We start from the raw sequence: 21,710 nt of genomic DNA, 5'->3' as shown, positions 1-21,710 counted from the left end.
TCCGTGGGGGAGTTTGGCCAGATTGCTGGGAGTTGGCATGTCTATGAGGTTGTTTAAAATTGATGGGACCTAGGGAAGTGCTGTCTGTCCAGGAATGGGATGGTCAGAGTGGGACAGAGGTAGGAAAAGCACAACCCTGGGGCTTTGCTCTGAACATGTACACATATTTGGTAGTTCAAGGTAGCCCATACCCAATTTAATTTAATGCACCTCCTCATCTGAACTAAGATTAGTCTAGCCATTTTTTGCCCAATATGATCTCCCCCAACGTATGTACAGTTCAGCACTTAGACCTAACCTTGGTTACATCAATCTAAGTGTAACATCTACATATAACCTCACACTATGAGTTCCTGTATCTATGACAATGTGTGGCCAATTCCCTTTAACAAGAATACTGTTTTGCAGGGGTGACTGATGCCTCCTGAGTCTGGAGGGGTACAATTTGTGGGTGGGCCCGGGGGCGGGCCAAAAACCCCATCTCCATTCCTATACTTCTTTACTGTGGCTTAGTGTGTCCAACCCACCCCCCCCCCCCCCCCCCCCCGCCTCCCCTCCCAACATGCCACCAGCCCTCACAGCAAAAAACTGCCCCATCCTGAGCGGTACTGAGTTGGGGGCCAATCTCGGAGGGGGCACATGCCAGCCCATGCAGCCCCTACCAGTTGCTTGTGCTGTTTTGCACTCACAACTCATCCCTTTCCTAGTAGTAGGCGATAACTTCCTGTGGCACTTACCAAACCCTAGAGTATGACCTATTTTACTGTTTGTAGCATCCCATCCTGTTCAGTGTATAGTAGGCCTATCTTGAGGCTCCCACCAGAAATGTAAAGGTGTTATAGTATGTTTATAGGCTCATTCTTCTGTTCCACAGAGCCATTTGTGATGAATTGGAAAATGTGCCTTGCTATCAGTAGTGTCCTTCCTGGACACTATTATGTTCTCAGATTCATTACACTGAGCCCTCACTAAATTTTGTTGTCACTTGAATGTAACAACAATGACTTCCTCAAATGACTTATGCTCAGACTTGTGACAAAGATTAAATTTTTGATCCATTCCATAGTGTGCAGCCAGAAATTCCTGTGCTATCTGAGCATATTCTCTTTTCTTCTTAGTTTGTAAGGTCTTTGCATCAGTGTATGCTTCTAGGTGTCACACTGTAGTTCTAGATGCTCCCCAGGGTTTTAGAAATATAAGACTGGTCCTCATTGTCCTCTCTCTCATGGAGGAACATTTGTTGTCAGACAGCAAATGCATGGCTTGCACAGCAATGGGTGACATTCCAGTGTACTAGCTATTATAAACTCTAGGTGATAATATCTTTTGGTGATAAGAAACTAAGGAAAAACTCTGCATTTGCCTATTGGCCTCAGAATTATTCTATAGTCTATCACTCTTCTCCAGTAATACTGTGGGTTATCAATTTTGCTGGAATTACTTTGCAATCAACTCTACAATTTGGGTGGGTTCAATAGCATAGTTACTACCATAGCTGTAAATATGGAAGTCAGTCTTCTTCTGCAGTGTTTGCACATTGATAGTCTTTGCATATGCTAGTCACATTGTAAATATACTCCTCTTCATTGGAAATCTTTGCAACCTGTGTCATTGTACATAACCTAAAAAGCAAAAAGCAGCTGTATGGGCAGCACTGGTGCATAACCAGTCTGTTTCCCACACACTCTGCCTTATTACCCATGAGTTGGACATTTCCCTTTCTACCCTGTTGCCTTCCACGGTATCACCTTTGGACCATGTTGTCTGTGGAATATAATATCTGTCCTACTTTCTAATTTCTTTTTGTTTTAGCCTGTGTACTTCTGCATTAGTGACTGTCTTTGCTTTTATACTTTTCCTGAATAGTTGAATTGCCCTTTCTTAGTTGGAGATATTTATCTACGTTTCAAAAGTCTCTACTGAAATAGGATCACTTGTCCCATATGATCCTGTCTTTAATAAGGGACTCTTCAGTTTTTCTAAGTTATATATAGATACCAGAATTCTCAATTTTATAATATTAATTTGTATTCTCTCTTCTGTCCCTTGGTTTCAGATATTATAGGTAGTATCTCACTACAGGCTCATTTTGTCTTGGGGCAAAATATTCAACAAACACCTTTATCAACTCCACGACTTCTCAAAAATGAACCCTAACAAGTTTCTGCTGCTTCTTATCCATTTTTACCAATAATTTAAGAGGTTTATTTTTTATTTTTTTCCTTGATAAGCTCAGTCTTCAGTCCTTGCTTTCACTGCGTCACTGGTTGGACAATGTGTGTTGTGTGAAAATACAGCATTTCCAGTTTCCATAGTACCTCCATGTTGCCTGTCTTTTTCTGTATTCATCACACTTCTCTTTACTCTTCTTTTTCTCTACATTGAATGCTGCAAATATATTTCTTGGACCATTTCTGAGTAAAATCTAGGAAGGACTCTACGCTTGTAAAACTAAATATTACAAACTTTATTTATTACTGTGTATAATAAATACAAACTAGCACTATGTGAGTTTCTACAATTAATGTTAATAGCTGTAAAATAATTAACATTAAAATTCCCTTGTTCCTCCCCAGATAATCAAATCCTGAGTGCCTTTAAAAATAAGAACACATGCCTCCTCCAACAATCATTTTTCCTCTCAAACTGAGACACGATACAATATTATTTATCCTGTGAACATAGAGTAAAAACAAATTTTGGTAGGAGCTATACAAATGCATAAAAAAGACTGTTTCTGTTTAGTTCTTAAGAATAAGGAGCCTGATTCTCTACTGCTTGTCATGTTTTACAGTCATTTAAACCACACCTTCATGGTTCACAGACTGCAGGAGATAGAAGTTATCTATGGACCTTACAATGCTTTAAATCCATTTCTTTCTGCTCTAATCCTTTGCCTAATGACCCTGCTTGAAAGGACTCTTGGAATTCCTATAAAATGGACACCACTGGGTCCAGTGGGCTGTCCTTTACCTTGTAGACATAAACTTTACTGCAGAGCTAATTCAGGAATACAGGTTTTCCGTTTCCCATGGAAAAATGGAGAAAACCACAAATTTCCTGCTTTGCAAAGAGCTCTTGCAGACTGGCAGAGTTCCAGCCTGCAAGAGCTGATTGCAAAAAGGGCAGGAAATCCCCACCCCTGCCCAGAGGGGCAGGGGAAGGGGGAGGGGGAAGGGCGGGGCCTGAGGCTTTTAATCAGTCATAACGGTTGGGTCAGGCTCACTTTCCTTCTGGAGGCTGTAAGGTATATGGGACTTGAAGCAGGCTAGGGGAACAGCTGGCTGGGGCCTGCACTGGCTGGAGGCTGAGGGGTCAGGAAGGTGTTGGGGAAACACACAGAGTGCCCAGTCAGCTGCACATGGAATGCAAACAGCTTGATTGGCCCGACCTGGCTCTGTGCTTCCATGTGTGGCTTCCCTTAAGGGCATAGAGGAGCTGAGCCAGGTTTGGCCAATCAAGTTGCTCACATTCCATTTGCTGCCAGCTGAGCACTCTGCGTCTATCCCCAACAACTCCCCACTCCCCGCCAGAGTGCCCAGCTGGCTGCATGTGGAACGTGAGTGGCTAGATCTGCCTGACTGAGCTCGGCACCTCCATGCCCTTAAGGAAAGCCACACATGGAGGTGCTAAGCCCGGTCAAGCTGATAAAAGTGGCTTGCGTTCCATATGCAGCTGTCTGGGCACTCCGGCAGGGAGCAGGGAGGTGTTGGGGGAACCCCTAGAGTGGCCACCCAGCCAGCAGTGCATGAAACTGGAGTGGCCTTGGAGTGGCTGCCAGTGCCACTACCACACCTGCTGCTGTCGTGCCCCACACCACTTGTCTGTGGAGCCGTGTAGCTGCAGAGCTGTGCCAATGGAGTTTGCCTGCAGAGCCATGCGGCCAGCTGTGGGAAGGCAGCACAGGGCAGGGCAGTGGCAATGGCAGTGAGGTGGCAGTGGCTCCGCAGGCAAGTGGTGCAGCCAGCCAGGGTGGAGGAGGCCTCACATGCCATGGCTACCACCACACTGCCCCTGCCATGCTCCATTCTGCCTTCCCACAGCTGACCTCATGGCTCTGCGAGCCATACACAAGCCGTCCAGTGAGCCGGATGAGGGAAGGACGCTCGCACATGGCAGCTGCCATCACACCACTGCCACCGCTGTCATGCCCTGCACCACTTGCCTGTGGAGCTGTGCGGCTGCAGAGGTGTGCCCATGGAGCCATGAGGCCAGCTGCAGGAAGTCAGGGTGGGCCATGGCAGCAGTGGTGGTGGCAGCTGCCATGTGCGAAGCTCTCTCCCACCCAGACAGCTGTGCCAGTTGCCTGTGGGGCCACTGCCACTGCCGCTGCCGCGTCCCATGCTGCCTTCCTACAGCCAGCTGCACAACTCTGCAGCCAAGTGGCATGGGCCACAGCAACAGCAGGTGTGGTAGTGGGGGTGATGGCCACCATATGTGAGCTCACCCGCCCGGCTGAGCGGGTTTTGTGCAGCACTACTGCCCTTACCCCCAACCCAGCCCTGCTCCTGGGAGTGGGCATAGACACAAACTCCCCTCCCCTTCATTCTCAATCTGCCCTCCCCAGCCCCTGCCCTTCCCCCCATACACACTTACCTGCTGGGGGGGGTGTGCCTGTGGGACTGTTGTGGGGGGACTGGGGTGCACCAGCAGGACTGTGGAGGCTGTGAGGTGCAGTGAGGGGTACCACCAGGTCCAGGGGAGCTGTGGGTGAGGGGCTTTAATTTTAATCATGGAATTTGTGAGTTTTATCACAGAATTCACAGTTTTTTATCAAGGAAAACCAGGATCCCTGGTGACCAGGGTGATTGCATTTTGCTTGCAACCCCTTCAGTGCCTGCTCTTTGCTAGTGAGCACCTCCCATGGCCACAGTTGGCCTTTTCTTTCCTGCATCAGATGAGGGACATCAACCTTGATTGGGAACTTTATCTGTTGGATCCTGGTCACCTCAGTGGGGATGCCCTCCCACCCTTCTACCACAGCCTCACCCAGACATGGTAGGCCTACCTCTGACTGAGACCCCAGGGCAGGCACCTGTGATTTCCAGAACTGCTACAGGAGCCCCTGGTCCATAACTTGACCTTGTAGCAAGGGCCTAATCTCTGGAACCCTCATTGCTTCCTTGGTCTGGTCGCATACCACCAGTCTTGCCTACTCAGCTAGATCTGACTGGCTTTCAGCTAAAGCCCTGGCTGACCTTGCACTTCATCCACTTTGTTTCAAACCTCTTCACTGAAGTGAAAGCTGCCCTCCCCATACCTGAGCTTTCTGCCCTGGAAAACCACCTGTGCACACAACAAGACCTCCCTGATGGCAACTCACTAGACAACCTCTCCCCCTACCTCCCTCATTGCTGCTGGTTTATCTGGCTGTCATTAGAGTGGCAGTACCCTGATGTCCCTTTCCATGCCCAATGAGAAAAGTGGTGGGATTTGCTTTGAGATTCTACCTGGGAAGGCACTGTATAAGTAGACAGTCAAAGTGCACCATGATCATGTCCTTGAAACCTGCCGTGACACTACTTGGAGACAGCACCCTTTGGCAGCAACACCAGAACAAGGCTGCCAGGCCCTGGTTCACCTGGTACAAGCTTCCCATTGCCAAAAGAACAGGCAAGCTCCAGTGGCAGCTACTTCATGGGGCCATAGGCACCTTTGTCTCCCACTTAGACCCCATGGCATTAGGGGCCTGTCCTTTCTATGAGGAGGAAATAGAGGAGACTCTCTTCTATGTGCTCCTGGACTGTGTTCAGCTGCAGCTGCTTTCTGCTGCTCTCAGCACTGTGTACATCTTCTTTTTCCCATAAGAAGCAGCCAAAGGGAGTGTGACTTGCCTGGCCAATTTCCTGCTAAACCAGGCCAGATGACTCTGAAAGGACACAGAAACAGACTCACAGGGGCCAGCTCCAATGACATCATCCAACCCTTCTGCTTCTTGGTCCAGGCATGTGTCACATTTGAATTTGAATTCTTCACTTTGCAATAAAATGTGGACCAGTTTGTGTTGATTTGGACCATCAAGGATCTAAACCACCTTGCACTCTGCAAGGTGGAAAATGGCTGGCTGGTCCTACACGTGTAACTCCATGAGGGGGTGCAGGAGGGAAGTGATTTCAGTCTCTGATGGCATGGTGTTTTTGTCTCTAACACGTTTCATGCTCAGCACCTGGGAGGGCCACATACCTTTGCATTTCCACCATTTGCTTTTAAAAAGTTTATAATAAAGGTTTACAAAGTTAAAAAAAATCTTTTGACATTGATAAATACTGAAAAAATGCTATGCATAGGAATACTGATTTATATTATTAAAATATTTTAAAAGTTCCATTATGCAGTTTTTTCAGGTAATAGATGGTGAGCTAAATGTAGAAAATAAAATTTGAAAACTATAATATCTCCACTAGCTTCCCCTGGCTTCTTAATTTGATATTAACCTCTTTTATGAGGCTTATAGTGTGAAGTCTGAAAACATAACTAGCATTGTCTTTGCTATATACTTAATCACATGAAATGTGAAAGGTACAGTATGTGGTATAAATTGGAAAATTACACAGTGGCTGGACTGTTAATGCTAATGGTTTCACTCAATTATAGATGTATTTTGTATTATTGTAACTAGCTCATAAATAGCATTATGTGACCTCACAATTTATTTCTTTATGAGTTAGCACAGTTCAGTTCAGCCATTGGTATAATAATGCAGCCAGAAGGCTCAATAAACAACAGAATCTATTTATTACTGCCAGAAGGCATAAAGGTAGGTAGCCTCCCTATTGCTGGCGGTGATATTTCAGAAGAATTTTGCTTTCTCCCCAGTGAGGAGCACTTCTCATCCTGAATTTGCTCAAAGAACTACTTCCTGAGACAGGGATTCTTCCTGCCTTCTGGGTGGTTTGTGTGGGAGTGACAAGAAATATACTCATATAGCCAAAAGTCCCGCTGTCACGATAGCAATAATTTCTGATGGAAAAATCTGTTAGGAAGACTATAAAACTGAGGATACATCCAGCTTCCCCAAAAAGTTTGATTTTCCTGAAAACTATTATTAAAATGATTTACAGAATACAGAAAACAGAAAGAAAACCCCAACAACAAACCAAACATAAAAAAGCTAATAAATTAAGATGTAACAATATAGGAGTTTGCCATCCCTTACATGAGTACACTACATGGGAAGAGAAAATAAGTTATTTTACTGTCTACACTTTGCATAGACCCTGTTATATTTGGCCAGAAACAAAGTCCCTATATTTTGGTATGAGAATTGCCCCATAGTTATTCCACAAGGAGTGCACAATGCCGCCAAAGAACTGGAAAGATGTATAGAGCATGCAGAAGCAGACTCCAAACCACTTGGGGCTTTAAAAGTTAAAACTAATGTACTGAATTAGATTCAAAATTTCAGAATCAATCATTGCAGTTCTCCTGTCACTGATATAAAGCACATATGGTATAACTCTTTGCTTAACAAATGTGCCACTTTATTCTACAATGGACCTAGTTTCTACCTGTGGTTTCAAGTATCTTAAACTAGCAGTGATTTACTTTTCAGTACCAAAACAAATGGCATCCTTTAACTGACTCTTTTGTGAAAGTAATACATAGCCACAAGTATGTTCTTTTCACTTTTTTATTTAAATGCATTATAGAACATAATGAAGGCCAAGTGAACCACTAAAACAGTCAGTGCATAAAAGGGCACAGTCTAGAAATGTTCATTCAGGATAACCGCAGTGATTCACAACTCTCATTCCAAAAGATAGTTATTTGGTAACTTTATAATATGATCCTTCTTATCAGATACTTCTGATAAGAAAGTTGACAGAAGTGTCTTCCTTAGGTATAAAGTATGGGCAACCACAGTACAGTTCTAGCTGGATTCTAATTCAGGGCTCCAGAGTTATGATATAAAGTTTATAGAAGGTGGTCATCCAATATACCATATTTTCTCACATATAACACACACCTTTTCCCAAAAATTAGTCCCTCAACAGTTTGTATTAAGCAGGGAACCTGATTTTCTGACTAGGATAGAAGAATCCTGCTTTAATTCCTTCTCCACCATGAAGTAGCTCTTGTATTGATATTCTGGCAGCTGAGGGAGTCAGTTGACTTAATGGCTCATTGAGCTTCACTGTAGAGGTGTTAACAACTGGCTTTTCTTTTTAATGGTATTTATGTTCCACTAATCAAGCTAACCTTTTTTAGGGAAAATTTGCTGTCTATTCCTTGTTCTTGGTTTCTCTCTCCTATTTCACACTCGGGAGGCTCTTTAGCTATTTGAAGAATCATAGATCTACCCATGGGGACCAGTCTTCATCAGAAGCTAAGGTTTCATCTGTAGTTAAGTAGGAAATATAAAAGTATTGTAAGACAACATTGGTTTATTTTTCAGCTTTTCAGCTTAACACTTAAATGCAAATTCTTTGGATAAGATAAAAGATCCTATCTGCTCTGGTTACCTCACTACCTATTAAAGATGATGGAAGAATCCTATTGACATATGCCGGGATTTTGATCAGACCCAAGGTAAGCATTAAAAATCCTGTGCGATTTTTCATGAAAGCAGAATTTTGACTAGGACAAAATTTCATTCCCCATTCATATTGTACAACTTGTATTACATCTTTTTTCCACCTGGCTGCTTATTTCTCCCTGCCCAAATATAGGGGATATATGCATTTATAGCTTACGAAGCATCCTAGGGCAGGTGTTCTTCATCAAGTGACTATAGCATGGAGTGAAACACAGCATGCCCACTGTGCATGTGACAGGATGTAACACAGCTCAGTGTGGTTCTCAGTGCATGCTCATTGATGAGTACCCAGCCCCTTGACTAGTTCACATTTTTTCATGTTATTATGCATGCAGAACAGTAGAGCATAATATACTTCATTGCAGTATTCCCTACTGTTGTCCTATAGCAATGTAAACATTTCCTTAGCATCTGTTGCGATGCAAAGAACAGTATCACTGTAAAATATTTCCAAATTGCTGAAAATCTAAATTTTCATTCCACTGAGGGAACTGTGTCGTAATGACCAAGAGTTTCCAAAAGTGACCAGTGATTTTGGATACCTCAAGTTTGTACTCAATGTGATACCTTAAAAGTGCCTAGTCTTCAGGGAGGTACAGCTCTGAAAATCTGCCTCTTTGCAGTCTCTCAGTATCCAATAAAGAAACAATAAATACGGTATCCAAAACTGAGAGTTACATTTGGAAATCTTTGTAGAGACTTGTGAATTCACATGTAAGGTTTTAACTTCCCAGCAACCCAGGGTTTAATTTTTTTTCCTTTTTCTTTTTTTTCTATTGCATTTTCTATCTGTTTGCCTGGCACCTTATTTATGTCAAATTATATTTAAAGAAACTCTGAAAAAAGTTAAGGATAATTTTCCCTGTATTGCCATAATAAGAAAGCTGAGCACACTATATTTTAGACTACATTACAGTGTGGGAAATTACAGTGCTGTAAATGGACATGGATGTTAAATGAAAAAAAAAGCAATGCTTTCTGGCTTAAATTAGATCTGGTTTGTATGATTAATAAAATATTCTGAAAATAAACACACTTCTAAAAGCCAAGCTTGTTTATCTGGAATTTTTGGTTTTCATTTATTTTTTTAAATATATATACATAAGCTGAGGTACATAACTTCTGATGTTCATCTGGAACCAACACCCTTAGTGTCTCAGGAGCAAAGCAGATTTGATGCACTATTGATTTTCTAAAGTAGAAGCACAAAAAAAAATTTGCTCTGTACAAAGATCATTTTTTTTCTGGTCTGTGCCACTCAGCTTTTTAATATTTGTGCAACACAAATGTTTAGTGTAGAAAAAGGGAAATCAGTCTTAATGCACATATGGAGACAAGGAAAGAAATAAAGTATTCACAGCTTTTGTCAAAAAAGTTTAAAGCATTTCTACTGCAAACATTATTTCTGAAAAGTACTTCATCTTAAGTATTCCTTCTTATTTTTACTTTTGAGTGCTATATTACTGAAATGTACTTCCTCTTTAATGAAGGCTAGGGGCAGGAGATGGGCAATTCCTTCAAGTCACTCTCCCTTTCCTCCAAAGCATGTGCTTGTCAGGACAGGACAGCAGGGAGGAGATTAATCAGTGGCTGATAGAGGCAGTCCTTGGGGACAGATCTTTGGCAGTATTCTCTTCTAACCCGAAGTCTGGTATAGGAGAGGCATCAGTCAGCCCTTTACAGCTTCCTGATTCTGAGAGCCAGCCCTAGTGGCACTATGAGCTGGTGCCAGCTACTCTGGGTTGCACTGATGAGATAAGGTCTTTTACATATCCTATTCCCATGAAGGATTGACATAGCATAGTGCAGCTCCTGTCTACTTAGACCTTGTCCTTGGCACACAATGATAGTGAAGGAGAGCACAAGGTCTGGCTGCTGTAGAGTTGCACTTGTAGAGTGTGGTGGTTCTGGTGCAGGTGTAAGGAGTGACCTAGAAACCACTATGCAAAGACCAAGCAGAAGAGAATGTTATGTGACGAATGCCCATCTGCAATGATAAGGAGGAGACAGTCTTAGATAAAGGAGGCTTGAAAACAAAATAAGAAACAGAGTACTGGGTTATAGGGCTCATTAAAATACTAAAAATCACACCCCTAGGTGGGGAAAAAGTATGCTAATGAAACATACATGTATGTAAATGAGATACATGGCTAAAACACAGGTATAGAGACATGCTCAGTAAAGAACTCCTTGCATCACTCCTTTATAACCAATCAGCAAACAAGGATGCTTATGGAGGTTCAAAAACTCCTGTATAAAAGATGCTTAGAAATAGTAATCTAGTGTGCTTGTTACGTGAAATTATTCCGCTCGCACCTTTTATTGCGAGCAATAAACTTTCTTTGTACTTTCACCCCTGGTATCTTTATTGGCCTTTGCATACCGGGCACGATCCCAGACTTGAGCTGGGGCTCAACACAGGGATTTCTCTGCTAGCAAAGTGCAGTCAGTTTCTGCCCCTGTTTCACCAGATGACAAGTATAGGAGCCAGTTCTCGACAAAGTGGCCATGCAATCCTGTTACATACTATGACTTGTCATACTGCAACTAAAATATTTTGATGAATTCAAGCAAAGTCATTTGTTTGGGAAAGATCTCATAGAAGTCAAGTGAAAGTGTAACCTTTCTATGATATGTTGTGCTATAAGGATTGTTATACAGTAGCATTCACAAGTCACTGTAAAGTCCAAGGCATGACAATATTTTATACATTTATAGGTGTAAATAGGAGAATATTTAAGGCTATAATGCTGCCTGTTCATAAATTATTAGGGTGAAAGATCCTCAAGTTCACCAAAGAAAAAACACTTTGAAAATGATTTATAGTGGTGTAGATCTCAACATGATATGTATGCATACTCTAATTCACTCCCTTCCTATATTAAGGAGGAACTCCATAAGAAATTTTCCTTCTCTCCTTCTGTGGGGTCTCATTCTGTAGCTCTTCTCTGATGAGTAATTGTAACACATGCAGATATTAGCAGGGTTGATTAACATTTCAAATGAAACATTTTCCATCATAAAAAGGAGTTTATGAAAATTATTTTTTTCCACAAGAAAGGAATGGTTATGGGGAAATTCTGAATCCAGAAAATCTAAATGAAATATTTGCTTCAGACTGTGTTGACAGGTATCTCTGGAGTCTCTCTTTTCTTTCTTAGGTACCTTCATCCCTGGCCTAAAGGTTTAATTTCATTCCTCGTGATCTATCAGGTTCTCTTGGACAATTCAGAATGAAAACAAACAAAGAACTATCAAAAGTAATTCCAGATTTTTGGTCATCTTAGTAATAAGCAACGGTTGCAGATACAAATCTCAGATACATATAGATCATTCTACAACTTCTGGAAATGTAAATTACAATAAATAGAGGCATCTTCCATTGTCTTTCCCTGGACATTGCTTTTTGTCTGTTTGTATTTTCATTCTTCACCCATGCAGTATTCAGTGCTGTCTCTTATTCTCTTCACTTTCTTGTCTCTACCCTTGCTGTTTATAGCGCTTCCTCTATGTGGCTAAGACAGAGAAATTTACTAACATTTTTAGATCAGGATATCAGCAAGTTTTGTTGGAAAGCTTGCCTGGAAGCAATGTATTAATAGCAACCTGATCAAGAACAAAATAAGCTGCTGGTATACCATAAAATATGTTGCCCCCAGGAAGTTTAAAAAATTGCATGCTCAGTCTGGCGTAACTCTGATTAAGCCAAGGACTCTGTGTTTGCTTCTCTCCATATGTGCCAGCATGCTATTAAATAATTGCATTTTAATGTTTCTGTGCTAAAAGGTATGTGAATAATCTTTATTAACTGTTCTCTGACCATGGATCTAATCCAAAATCCAGTGAAGTCAGTGACAGTCTTTCTATTTATTTCAATGTACTTTGGATCAGGCCCACAAATGTCACTTTAGCAAAAATTAAAAGCCCTGTGAATAAATACAAAAAGAAAAATAAACAGAAAAAGAAAGACAAAAAACAACCAACCCTTCCCTAAGATAAAAAAACCCAAAGCAAACCTATGAGCTATTTTCCAAATGCTGCAAATCAGTGCAGCTCTAAGGGCTTCATGGGATCTATGTTGATTTACATGAAATAAAAACTGACAGATTAACAAAAAAACACATTATAAAGGCATATCAACAGGACAGAGTCCAGGAGAAAGAATTTACCACCTGTTTCTGCTACCTTAACGGGACAGATGGCCTTGAGGTCTGGTAATCAGAGAAACAGGTCTAGATTTGAGTCACTACACTGAATCCTATTGGACAACCAGATAATTGTTTCTCTCTGACCCTTTTTGATTTGATATTTACCATGCAACCTGAATGGTTGTTAGTACAGTAAAAGCTCCATTATCCGGCACCTTACAAGCCAGCATGTTCTATTAACCGGCATGCTGGCTTGTAAGGTAAAGTGAAACCAGAAGGGCCCACCATGGCACTTCCAGTTTCTCCAAGCCCCCACAGCCTGGGGGAAAGCAGCCTGCACTGATGATCCCTGACAGCTTGGGGCATAGCAGGCTGCATAGGGCCTGCCTCCCTCTCCTGTGGGGCCTACAGGGCCTGCAGGAGGGTCGGCTATGCCATGGGAGGGTCAGCAATGCTGCGGGAGGGGCGGTGACACCCCAGATACGGCAGGAGAAGCGGCAGCCCAAACAGGCAAGGATGCCTGTTCGGGCCGCTCAATTAACCAGCATATTTTGTTATCCGGTATCCCCCATTCCTGGGGGATGCTGGATAATAGAGCTTTTACTGTAGTTGCTTGGCTTGAAATAAAAATCATGTAAATTAGGAGATAGCACTCTTTAGAAACCTGTCATGAGCAGCTGCTATGTTCAAAACTCACTAATCCAGGGCTGTTCAGCTGGTGGCCTATGGGCAACATGTGGCCTGTAAGTTGTAACCCCCAAGCTCCTCCCCAGCTACCACTCCCCAACAGTCAGAGACTTCTGTGGCAGTCGAGTGGTAGGCCAGGCTGTGGCCAGTAGTCCCGAAACGGCAGGCGGGTACTTTTGACCGATGGAGTGGAATTAGGCACTGAAGCGTATTGGTTGAACAAAGAGATTATTTACTTACGCCGTCGGTGTACACAGCGCAGGAAGAAGAACTGACTTAGATTACAGTTGCAAACCGAACAAGATGAAAGATTTCTGAGAACGAAATGAGATGTCCGTGAATGGCTTAATGAGCATGCAGAGTGGGGGATACGTCGGATAAGTCGGTGACGGGGAGTCACTGGTGGGTGATCAGTCCGCCAGGTTTACTCCGAGATGTGCAGAGTTCTCCAACCTGGAGAAATATGCGGAGTTCTCCCACGTGGGCGGAAACTGCTTTAACTTTAATATGGCTAGCGAGCCAATTACTAGTCGCCAAATATGAATAATTTGGAGCCAGCCAATAGTGGTGTGCGTGTTTGCATAAAGTTGGCGGGAACTTTTTTCTAAGCTGTACTTTTCCACTGTGATGCAGCATTTAGTTACTGGTCTCTGACATAGCGGAATTTTCCACTGTGGCACATGTATCAAACCAATGGAATTTCCCACTGTGCCATAGGCATACAACTTACTGGGTTCTGACAACTTCATCCTCCAGCTGCCACTTCCTGCATTTGTCTCAGGGGGCAGAGCAGAGTGGCAAGCAGTGCAGGGAACTGAGGGTGAGTACAGAGCTGGGGGTTGGGTTTCAGAATGAGGCTGTGTGTGAATGATCGCTTCCATATGGTGCAACAGTAAAAGAAGGCATCCTGTTCACCAATGGGGGAGTTCCCATGAGGGCATGTGTTGCAACTGTTGCAGGGAGGAATCACAATGTATCAGGGAGTGGGGGAGACACACACACTTATTGCAGCTAGGGGGGAAAATGCACTCATGCACCTGCGTTGGGGTGGTATGCCTGATGATCTGTGGAGGAGGGTGCCAACATGGGTGTGCTGTGCCATGGTTGGTAGGGAAAAGGGGAGTGTCCGAGCAGCTTGCTGGCCTGTAGTGGCCTCTACTACAAAAATAATTTCTGGAAAGTATTTAATATTAATTGCTCCTTCTTCTTTTTCCTTTATAGTGTTATGCTACTGAAATGTAATTCCTCTTCAGTGAAGGCAAGAGGAAGAAGATAAGTAATTGTTTGAACTTGCCCCCACTTTGGCTCAACTGGTATAGCCCACATAGTGTGAGGCCCCCTGACTGGTGCAGATTCCAGGGCATGTGGCCTTTGGGGGCTTAGAATTTGGACAGCCTAGCTCTAATCATTTTGTCCATATTAATAATATCATTTCAAGAGCTAGGGACCATCCATATTCTGCTGAAAAAAGTGAAAACTTTTGATACATGTCTCTATTCAACCAAAGACAAGTATTAAAATCTCTGAAAATGTGGTACACCTGAGAAAATTAAAAATAGTTAATTTTGTGTCACCTAGATGTAAGGGTTTCTGAATTTTTATTTTAAACCTGATATCATTATATTCTTGTCAGCTGCAGAATGAGCAGACCTTCTCAAAGAATGATTCTTTGGTTCTGGTTGCTTAGATTCATTCCCATGACTGTGATAGATTCTTTTCACACCAAGGAGAAACAGAACTGTGAAAATCTTGGGAGATGAAACAATAAAATTCTCCAGCTCATTGTGCATTATGTGTATATGAGTGAGAGACAGAGACATTTTTTTTCCTTATTCTGACAACATGTAGAGATGGTTTTTACTGGTTTTTAAGCAATCATACTATTGAGAGTAAACATATCTTATTTACCCCAAAGCATAGATGAATACATTTGTGGCAAGCAAAACAAAAACTGTGGACAAGCATAAGAAATACCTAAAAGGCAGGCTGGCTGTTATCAAAGTTATGCTGATATAATGTATTTACTCAAATAGAAGATGACCCTGATTATAAGATGACCACCCAATAATTAGATTCTATATATGGAAAATTTATAAATTTGTAATAATTTTCCAGCTACAGAACTTAATTATTGGGTATTGCCTTGAATTTGTCCAATTCCCACTGCTACAGCAGGGCAAATAGATCTGGGGGATGAGAGAACTCGTTGATCTCTGCTTTCCCCTAACTTTTCCCCCTGGCAGCCCCTTCCCCTCCCCTTACTGTCAGACCCTGGCTGTAGCTCTTTGCATACAGTACCCAAAGACATTGTTCATCCAGAATTGATGCATGCTACCTTTTTTTTTTTAAATGGCTGCAAGTTTTAGCACAGGCGTTTCATAAATGCACCTTTGAGCAGCACTTTGAGCGGTATGATTGATTGCTCCAAGCTCCAGTATGAAACAAGATATGCTTATTGAAAGTCTCTGGGTTAGGGTCATCAGGGAGAGCAACAAGGGTAATGTTGTGATGGATGTCTGCTATAGACCACCAGGCCAGGATGATGAGGTAGATGAGGCTTTCTTCAGACAACTAATGGAAGTTTCCAGATCACAGACCCTGGTTCTCATAGGGGACTTCAGTCACCCTGACATTTGCTGGAAGGGTATTACAGCAGTGCACAGAGAATCCAGAAAGTTTTTAGAGAGTGTTGTGGACAACTTTCTGGTGGAAGTGTTGGAAAGGCCAGTGTTGGAGTGTTCTTCTTGACCTGATGCTCACAAATATGGAGGGATTGGTGGAGAAGGTAGTAGTGGATAGCACCTTGGGCAGCAGCAACCACAGGATGATTGAGTTCACGATCCTGAGAAAAGAAAGGAAGAACAGCAGCAGAGTAAGGACCTTGGACTTCATAAAAGCAGACTTCGACTCACTCAGGGAACTGATGGGCAGAATCCCCTGGGAGGCCAGTCTGGTGGGCAAAGAGGTCCAGGAGAGCTGGTTGTATTTTAAAGAAACCTTACTGAGGGCAGAGGAACAAACCATCCCATTGTGCAGGAAGAATAGCAAATATGGCAAGTGACCAGCTTGGCTTAGCAGAGAACTCTTCAGTAAGCTTAAACACAAACAGGAAGCTTACAAGAAGTGCAAGCTTGGACGAACAACTTAGGAGGAGTATAAGAATATTGCTTGGGCATGTAGGGATGAGGTCAGGAAGGCCAAAGCACAATTGGAGTTGCAGCTAGCAAGGGACATGAAAGGTAATAAGATAATGGCCAGTGGCTCTGCAAACACATCAGCCAACTCCCTCAGCACCACCAGTTGTATTGCATCCGGCCCTTTGGACTTGTACACATCCAGCTTTTCTAAATAGTCCCTAACCTGTTCTTTTGCTGCTGAGGTCTGCTTACCTTCTCAATAAACTGTGCTGCCCATTGCAGTAATATGGGAGTAGACCTTGCCTGTGAAGACTGAGGTAAAAAAGGCCTGGGAACTTTGGAGTTCAGATGCCCCCTAGTCTTGCTTACATCTAGCCAAAAGGCCGAGAAGCAAGCTAGGAGGAAAACACAAAAGCAGCACCCAATCGCCACAGAATTCCCAGAATGCAAGGGAAAGGCATCACCCTATAACTTCAATTTTATTAGTGACTGTTAAAAAGGGTAGTTACAAAGTTGAAGGGGTAGAAGGAAATACAAATATCTGTACAAGGGTGGCTACATAGCACAGGGTGGGTGGATGCAGAGGTGTGACTAAATTACATAGTAAGAATGTAATCTACTTATCCCAGGGGTGGGTTATGTTGGGATTGGGGACAGGGAAGCTAAAAGGTGCAACACTTAGAGAGAAGAGAAAATACAAAGTGCCCTGTGCAAGAAGGCTGCATCATTACAGAGCAGTGGGATTTAAGGGACATACACAGGTACAAGTAATAGCATGTGGGTACAATTGCAGGAGTGCAGGAGAGTCCAGGTATAAGTGTCCTAGGTCATGATCCTTTGAGGGGTGGGAGGTGGTCAGACCATCCCCTCTAGGTCACTTCCAGATGGTGGTCTGTTGAAGCCCAATTACTGGCGTTCACCTGTGATGTGCTAGAAATAGATGTCTCTCAACCATCTGATGGTGTTAAACACCATGAGGTGCTTCAACAGTTTGGCATAGCAGTGGGCTACTCACAGGTACACAGGAGAGTATCATTGCTGGGGTACCATGCTCCAAGTGCCCTGATGATCAGCACCTCAACAGACACCTCATATCCCTGTCTCCTCAGGTCATCTGCCAGCGGCTGGTACTTCATCTGCCTCCATTTGCAGGCTACACTTTATATTAGCCCAGGAAGCCAGTACTTATTCCTTTATGGTTGGACAGTGAAATTCAATAACATCCTTGTTTGCAAGGGCAAATCAGTTCCAAATTCAATTGGGCAGAGCCCAACAGTAAAGTTCCAAAATTCAACTGAGCCAGAGCTCAATTGTTAAGTCTGTGTGGTTCTTCCCCTTGGCAAGAATACTCTCTCTGAGTTCCATCGGTCTGGGGATTCAAATATTCCCCACACCCAGGCAGGCATCCTATATGCAAGTCCCAGGCCCAGGGTCCTTGGGGTTCATACCAATGCTGGTATACAAATAAGCACTAGGTCTGTGCAAAATTTCACTGACTGTTTCATGTCAATGCTGTTTCGACTCATTTTGAGCTCAAAACAGCAAAATCAAAATGAAATGAAAGGCTTCAAAACAGCCACAAAATGAAACGAGGGCAGTCAAAACATCTTGAAAGTTTCAAAATGAGGGCAGTCAAAATGTTTTGAAAGTTTCAAAACATTTTGAGTTTCTAAGCTGAAGTTGGGTTTGCTTCCAAGGAAACAGAAAGTAAGGAGAGGAAGGGAGAAGAGGCAGGAAGGACTGCTCTGATATTGACTGTCTAGCTGGCCACTGACTGTGATCCTTCCCTGAGGTCTCTTCCAATCCTAGTGCTCTGAGGAGGGATGGAAAAACAGGATAAAAAACAGCATTGTTTGAACTGAGCTGCATCCTGCCTTGGGGTCAGTTACTGAGCTGTGTCTTCCAGCAGGTCAGCAGCGTCGGACAACAAAGGCTACCATTCATTTCCTACTTGCTAGCCTAGCAAGTGGGATTCATCAATACCTTTTCTTTCTATAACCTTTTATTTTATTATTATATTAATTCATTCCTTTCAATGTATTCCTCCCCCAAAATCCTCTTTTTGTTTTTGTTAGTCTATTTTGACTCTTTTCCTCCAAAAAAGAAATCTGTGTTTTCTCTCACAGTGTGCATTCCATTCACTGTGCAGGAAAGCACAGCATATCATCAGTGACTTGGATGAGGGGGTGAAAAGCACCTTGTTCAAATTCGCAGATGACATAAGATGTGGGGAGAAGTGGGCATGCTAGAAGGGAGGGACAGGCTGCAATTGGATCTGGACAGGCTACAGGGGTGGGCGGATGAGAATAGGATGGGATTCAATACTGACAAGTGCAGGGTACTTCACCTAGAGAGAAAGAACCAGCAGCATACATACAGACTGGGAAACTCCCTTCTCATCTGCACAGAGGCAGAAAAGGATCTTGGAGTCATTATAGACTCCAAGATGAACATGGGCCGCCAATGTAGGGACACAGTCAGGAAAGCCAACTGCACCTTGTCATGCATCCACAGATGCATCATGAGCAGGTCCAAGGAGGTGATTCTCCCCCTCTATATGATATTGGTCAGGCTGCAGTTGGAGTACTGAGTCCAGTTCTGGGCACCACACTTCAGGAGGGATATGGACAACATCAAGAGGGTCCAGAGGAGGGCCACTCGCATAATCAGTGGGCAGCAGGGCAGGCCCTACGAGGAGGGGCTATGAGACCTGAACCTGTTCAGCCTCCACAAGAGAAAGCTGAGAAGGGATCTGGTGGCCATCTATAAACTGGCCAAGGGAGACCAGCAGGGAACGGGAGAGTTCCTGTTCCCCCAAGCACTACTGGGAGTAACAAGGAATAATGGCCATAAGTTGATGGAGAGTAGATTCAGGCTAGATATCAGGAGGCACTACTTCACAGTCAGTGCGGCTAGGATCTGGAACCAACTTCCAAGGGAAATGGTGCTCACTCCTATTCTGGGGGACTTTAAAAGGAGGCTAGATAGACACCAGGGTCATTTGACCCCAGCATCCTTTCCTGCCCATGGCAGGGGGTCGGACTTCATGATCTACTCAGGTCCCTTCAGACCCTACCAACAATGAAACTATATATTGCACATTATAATATAGAATGTATTCACAACGCATATTACATATATCTATTCATTTTATTTATTACATAAATGCATACATACATTACATAAATACACATGCATATACAATTATCTGCATATATTACATACATCAGATTACATTACAGAAGAGCGCACACATTTTCCAGCACAGCAAGGCAAAAACACTATGAAATACACCATGAAGTGTGCTGGAAAGGCAGCTGGCAAGTCTTCAGGGAGGGGCAGAAGAAGAGGTAGAGGGAGAGCTGTAATTTCCCCCCCACCCCAAAACTGAAACGCAGTCTCTTTGCTACAACAAGCAGGCATGAGGCTTTCAGTTCTACAAGCAGCAAGAAGAAGGGATCTGGATCTGAGTGCCATAGCAAGGGAAATTCTGGGGAAGAAGGGGCAAATCATCTGAGTTTGTGCTCCACACCTCTCAAGTCTCCCCTAGAGCCATGTCTCCTTCCCCAGAAGGCACTTCGAAGGAGGTTGAGGTAGAGGGTGCAGAGGCAAGTGACTCAGCTGAGTCCACTTCTCTTGTTGCTGTGCCTCTGTCTGCTGAGGAGGGGGGAAAGGCAGCATCCGCACATGCATCCACACCCCAGAAGTGAGCAGCAAGCCAAAACCAGCTGGGGCAAAGAAACAAAACACATGAACACCATGGGGATGCTGATGCATCTCCATCGGCACTACTGCCTTGCCCTTTCTCCTCCTCAGCCTGGCACCAGTGGGATCATGCCCAAAAAGAAGTCCCCCTTTCACTTCAAAGCCCCTGTCCCCCTGAAGCAGAGGCAAGCCACTCTGGAACAGTGGGGGAAAGGTGAACAGAAAAAGAGACCCATTGCAAAGGCGAGCGAGATCACCCAGACCATTGGGGAGATACTTGCTGTGGATGGCCAGCCCTTCTCCTTAGTTGACTGGCCAGGGTTCAGGTGGTTCATGGTGCTCATGGCCCCATCATACCAAGTGCCCGCACACACCACCTTCAGCAAGACGGTGGTGCCCTCCCTGTATGAGGCATACAGGGAGTACTTGAGGGAGGAGCTGCACAAGGCAGGTCCATAGATGGCCTTATGCTTCACCTCAGACATCTGGAGCAGCTGGGGTGGAGATCATGCCTACCTCTCCCTCACAGGGCAGTGGTGTGATTAGTCAGGCTGTCAGTGGGCTCTCCTTCAAGTTGAGGTGATGGATGAGTCCCACATGGCAACAGAGATCATGGGGGCCATGAACCGCTTGTTAAAGGGGTGGTTCATTGGGCAGGGTGAGCTCACCCACGGGTTCATGGTTACCGACTATTTGGCCAATATGGTCAAGGCGTGTGGTATTGCAGTAACTATAATTGCTTTGATTGCTTATATTGTAATTTTTCTTTTTATATAATGAAATGTTTAACCATTAAGATAAAGTTAATCTTGTTATGATTTACTTTTTATAATATTTTGATCAGTCATTATTAGCATTCTGGAATTAGCCATCTATTTTAAATTACCTATTGCTTAGAGGCTGGGCAGTGGGGAAGGGGAATTTAGCAGGTAAAAGTGGAGAAGTACCTTGGGAGTCAGTTGTCTCGCAGGTTGTAGTGTGTCATAAATCCAATGTTTATATTGAGTCTATGAGTTTCTGTACCTAGGAGGTTGATGAAGTGCAGTTCATAGGCTCATCTGTGAGGCCTCAACAGTTCTGAACGGGGCAGAAGAATCACTTCCTGTGACAGAGATAGCAATGGCATGGCTCACTATGACTTGAAACAGAGTCAGTGGTGATGGGGATCGAACTTAGTGGGCATTAGCATGTAATGGCCTTTTGGATAGGAGCAAGCAAGATTAAGGGGCATTCAGACTCCAAGGGTTCCACACCTGGGGCTTACATGTAGGATACCTGCCAAAAGACAAAAAGGTTCTCATCAGCATATTGGCCCAATATAGGCCATGTGTTTTACACTTGTGCTTAGCATTGGCTGCATTTCATCAGTTTCATAGGTGGTTTCCATTGCTGAGCACATGCTGCTTTTGGCAGCACTTTAATGATATATGATGTATTTAGTGAGACTTCCTTGTATATGATTATAAGTCAAAGGGCTTTTCCCCCCCATGCCAACCG

The sequence above is a fragment of the Alligator sinensis genome, unplaced genomic scaffold, assembly GCF_000455745.1.
Source record: "Alligator sinensis unplaced genomic scaffold, ASM45574v1 scaffold488_1, whole genome shotgun sequence".
NCBI classification, from domain to species: Eukaryota; Metazoa; Chordata; order Crocodylia; family Alligatoridae; genus Alligator; species Alligator sinensis.
Note: the sequence above shows the minus strand (reverse complement) of the source record.